Genomic DNA, 5,447 nt, shown 5'->3' with positions numbered 1-5,447 from the left:
GGTTAAAAACAGCTGCTCCCACCAATGATCCCATCTGATGTGTAACCATGGCACCTACCACATATTCATTATAAGCACATGCACTATACTCTTCTGTTCTCTCATACACATCAGTTTGTATTCATGCACAGATGGACACAAACAGCCAACCAAAGAGCACCTGCATATCAAACAGATCCAACTATTCTGAAAAATGTACAGCTCACTGAACTTGAAAACTTAGACATCAAATATGGGAAATCTAATGCACAACATGAAACGGCATGATTTACTGTATTTTCAGATTTCACAAGACAGCAGTGGTTTCAACACATAAGTCACCCTGAGAAAAGTGATATGAATCAAAGATAAGACTTCCAATAGAAACTCACATGTTTCATCACTTTTAGATAAATACATCTTAACACTGGGTTACTTTGTGTTAATAGTAGACAACTATCCTTATGTGACACATGTGATATGTATCATTAACAAACAAAGGGGTTACAGCTCACTAACTGGCCTAACATGAAAGCTAAAGGCTAGTGACTCAGGTGTAGTCAGCACTGTTCCCATGGGAAGGATGCAGTGGGATTGTGGGTAATCATTTGCAGTTGGTCTAGTAGTGGGTAGGGTGGGTAATGTGATATCATGCTGCTTTTGACACACACACACACACACACACACACACACACACACACACACACACACACACACACACACACACACACACACACACACACACACACACACACACACACACACACACACACACACACACACACACACCAAAGTGGAGCCTTGATGCAACACAGAAGAAAAAATCTGTATCATTCAACCCACCGTGTATGAAGACAAAGGAGGGCTTTCAAGAGGTGGGAATGATTAAACGGAGAAAAATGGTGGTTTGCAGTAGTTAAGTGTTCTGTAATGTCATGAGTAATGATGAGAGCATAAAAGCATACAGGTGCACATGTTAGAGAAACTATCTGTAGTACTGCCAAAGCTTTATGCAAGTATTCAGCTTTCAGATGCAACCAAAGCTAGTTGTGCACAAGAAAGAGGAGAATGGACATGTGAAGAGGTGGCAAAAAGGACAGTTTGGGGAGATATACAAATACACTAAATATGCAAACACACACTCTGAATTCCAATGCACCCACTCCATTCACTCACCCTATCTTTGTCATCCACCACATCGCAGAGCATGTCATCCAGGTCCAAAATGCCTCCATCTCCATGCTCCAACCTGTGTACCTGGATCCAGTAGCTGGGGTCCTGGAAGACAACAAAAAAAACTATTAGCTCTGTCATCAGAAGATCAACTTTATTTGCACAATACAGACTTAGGATGTGAAGCCTTATGTAAGTAAAGCCATACAACATGTTGTAGGCCAGGCCAAAGAAATAAGAAGCTTGCGTTTCCTTGGGAATCAGCTGATCCGATCACCACAGGGTTCGTATAATGATCCAGTTAGCTGGCACACAGAGGCTCTGACGTTGATATGGATTGACATCATCAAAGCAGTTATAAAATAGGAAATATTTTAATCCCCAGCTGGATTGCCTGCAAAGTAAGCATATGGCTTATACTAGTTGGGAGTATAAAAGCAACATTTGATAAAAGTGACAACAGGAGAAGTTACATTTATCAGTTCTTAATATACATTCCAATGTATACAAGGTGACACGCCTCCACCCTCCCCTGCTCAGTTCAAAAACTGTCCGTCTCTTTTTTGCATCAGCATATGAATGTCATTCATGCAAACTTGATGCATTCACGTACAGCATGTAGCACAAGTAGAATCAACTCAGTGAGTCAAGTCTAATATGTTGCTGCGCTAGTTAGGCTAGCTTGAACTACATTTTGAACAATTATGCAGAGTTGCCTTAATAGAGAAGTATAGTTTTGAATGGAACAGTTACATAAGCAATGTGTAATTTGGATGTTAGATATTAAGAAATAAAACTCATTTTCCTTTGCCATGTAAAGAACGTAACTCCCAACTCGTTTGTCTGTGTTGAGTTTTCACTCTATATTCCTCCTTTCTCTTTTCCTCCAAGCTGAGCCTTCTTGGGGTTTGTGGTTACATGCCTTCATGCATGGCTCTGTTGTAGTGAATTGCAGTGTGGTTCACCAGGCAAAATGGTCTTAATCATGAGGGGATTCACGGTTTGGTATTTCCTTCCTCCTGAGGTTATTAGGAATTAAAAGATAGCAAGTTTATCTGGGACGTTTTCAAGACAAGCCATTTGGAAGCAGAAAGAACAATTACCCATTTCCCATGTTACTAAATAAGGAAAAATGACAGCACAATTTATATATGATTTACTACCGCAAACTGACCCTCAGCATTAAACAGGGGAACAAATCTTTAAATGTACAAATGTTAACACGCCCCATGTAGATTTGGCTTGGTCCTCATCCCAACTTGTTCCTCGAATGGATTATGAGGAACAAATATGAGTCTGAGAGAGGCTAAGCCCCATAACTTAATCCCAGAATTTCACTGGGGATGGAAGGAAAGTTCGACATTGAATGTTTAGATTTGCCTTGGTTAAAATGTTGTTGTTTTTGGCCTCCAGCGAGCCAAGAATGATCAGTTCAAGGACCCTTCATTCTGAGAGTATCAGCAAAGAATTCTGGGATTGGGTTGTAGTAGGGCTGAATGCTTTTGTGTATACTGTAAATACCAAGGTCTTAACTTGCATACAAATATTAAGAATTGTTCATCCCCTCATTTGACCCCCACCCTATTAAACCTAGAATTTATTTAGAAAGATATCCAACTATTTCTAGTGGATTTTTTGTAATATAAAGAATAATCTGAGGCACATTTTTGCTCAAATGGAAAATCTTTGAGGTTTTTAGGTAAAGAGGACCAAAAAGTGAAAAGAACTTTCATCAAATGTATCAGCTTACATTTGAACACATATGGGCTTAATCAAATGTTGAACATGCAGTATGGAAGCCAGTACAAATTGACTGAAAAGAAAAAGACAGAGCTGATCCTCAGGACAAAGAGTGCATTGTGACATTCAAACATTTATAATACTGTAGCGTACAGAAACAGCAGGTAGGGAGGACAGCTATGGAGTTGATCAAGTGTTAGCTCAGCACTCTACTAGATCATTGCGTTGTGTAAGATTGGCTCTTGAACAGTAACCTATGTAGCTTTCTAGCTTTGAAATCTGTATTTCTCTATAACTACAGAAATATATATAAATATATATATATTTGAATACATTGATCTTTGCACAAAACCCACATCAGATCTACAAACAGCTTCCATAGGGTTGATAATCTCAAGTGACAGGTATCAACGTGTCACCTGAGAGAAAGGGCTTTACCGACCCTGACCACATTAACACCCCATCCCTATTCAAGTCCTGGAAGTACCCCCTTTCATGCAAGCACTGCAACCCTGAAATGATATAGACACTGCCCGTAACAGCTGTACAGTATGTGAAAACACAAATGTCTGAATATTTCTGATGTCATTAAGCTGCAAGCTCCCTAGTACAAAGCATGTGTTATATTGGGGCCCATTTGTGAATAAGTCCGCTAATTGGTGGGAACATTTACTGTGCGTTTCTGATATTTCTAGCGCAGCTGGAATTCAACCGTAAGAATACAAACATCTGAGGAACTTCAGTCTTTTAGGGCTGAAGACGAAATGACCAACCTGCTTTGTGACCATCTGCATCAGACACTACCACCTGGACGCTTTACACAGGCGTCGCCCCTCGCCTGAACCAAAATAAGGATTCCCAGAGGGGGGGGGGGGGGTCGGAGGGGGGGGGGGCATTTGACACCAACAGGCTCCTGTTATATCCAGACCTGATTTTCTTGTAATTGCCTCGAGTTGATAAAACGGCTATAAGATGTGTAATCAAAAGCTAAGAGGATATGAGGCAGCACTGAATAACTGGATTAACAAATGTACAGCTTTGATAGACAATGTGAGCCACCTATAGGGGTTGGACAAAAAGCTGAGGGGAGATGTAAAAACAGAACTAAAGTACATACAAAAGAATTTGTATGAATATATGTAGGGTGTACCACCAGTGTGTGTTGTCTTCCAGTCAGCTTTACTCATTTTCATTCATGAATTGTGGAACGCCACCCTTGTCTGATCAGGTATCAACTTATCTGATCTACTGTGGAAGGTGAGGGATAACAGAGAGGTTGTTCTCTGTGTCACAGACATACACACACACACTTGTGACAGAAGCCCAGACAATAGCTTACCCTATTATCTGTGTCTCTGTACCACAGTGGTTTGCCTGTTCCTGTCAAAGACCACACAAAGACGTTTGCCCTCGAGGAGGAAACTGGGGGGGGGAGTGTGAGAAAGTGTGTGTGAGAAAGAGAGAACATGTGCCTGTGTGTTTTATGATTGCTTTCAGCTCCTACGAGTGCTAACATTTCCACAGGGGGAATGTGATTGGCGAGATTTTGTCCTCAAATGTCAGCTTTCAGCAGGACCTCGTGGCGCAACGGTAGCGCGTCTGACTCCAGATCAGAAGGTTGCGTGTTCAAATCACGTCGGGGTCAGGACCTTTTAAAGGCTGACAAATCATGCTGCATATATGCAGTCGGGACACTGAACACGCTTGGAAAGTGGAATCAGAATCAATGAAGAGGCAGGTGCCAGGCAACATGGAGGGCTTTAGTAAAGATAACCCCCAGACATGTCTTTCATTACCATTAAGAAATGTTGAGCATTTGGAGATTATCCATTAGAGATGCAGTTTCACAAATCAAATGTAGAAATGTACGGGCCAGATCTAATCGATTAAAGACGGCATCAAAAACCTCTGCTCTGTAAATGGAGAAAGAGGGAGAAGTGGGAAGTATGCAAGCATCCAACAACAAGAGTCACACCAAAGAACAATATTGTGTTCATCATTTTGTCACTGTTTTAAAGGAAAGTGCAGTTTTAATCAATCTAGTAGATTACACACCTTGAAATGTAAACGTTTTTGAGATATGGAATCATTTGTATTATCGGTTAATGGCAATTTCACATCTGACGTCTATTTAATCTTAGATTGATTGATTTCAAAAAAGAATAAAACATTGTCAAATTTGGTCAGTTGTTAGTTCAATTCATCAAATGCAATATTTCACACAAAATAACTAGTTATGATATGAAGAACTTGTTTCAGATGAGGGTTTTTTGGAACATATTCAGTGTTTCCCCTTTGGGGGGGTGCTGCCTGAGCGTGGCATTGGGATATATATATTTTGAATCCTCTGGAGCAGAGAGAGGAGCTGTGGATTATTGTTATTGATTAATGCATCAGTGTTTCTTAGGGTCAAAAACACTAAACTCACAACTTAAAATGAAAGTGTTTAGTTTATTTAATAAAAGAGCACATGTTCAATGTGAAAAGTGACAGTAGATATAGATTAGTTGTAATTTGGTGCTATAAATAAATAAATAAAAAATAATAAAATTTTT

General features: G+C 40.1%; 1 non-coding gene across 1 annotated transcript; it reads left to right on the top strand.

Annotated features, from left to right (window-relative positions):
- The first annotated feature begins 4,465 nt into the window (after positions 1-4,465).
- Positions 4,466-4,537, top strand: trnaw-cca (transfer RNA tryptophan (anticodon CCA)). The gene has a single exon. It is a non-coding gene; the product is annotated as a tRNA-Trp (tRNA).
- Positions 4,538-5,447: the final 910 nt, after the last annotated feature.

Source organism: Notothenia coriiceps, unplaced genomic scaffold (assembly GCF_000735185.1).
Source record: "Notothenia coriiceps isolate Sejong01 unplaced genomic scaffold, NC01 NC01_scaffold00036758, whole genome shotgun sequence".
NCBI classification, from domain to species: Eukaryota; Metazoa; Chordata; class Actinopteri; order Perciformes; family Nototheniidae; genus Notothenia; species Notothenia coriiceps.
The sequence above is the reverse complement of the archived record's forward strand: the minus strand, read 5'-3'. Positions and strand labels throughout refer to the sequence as shown.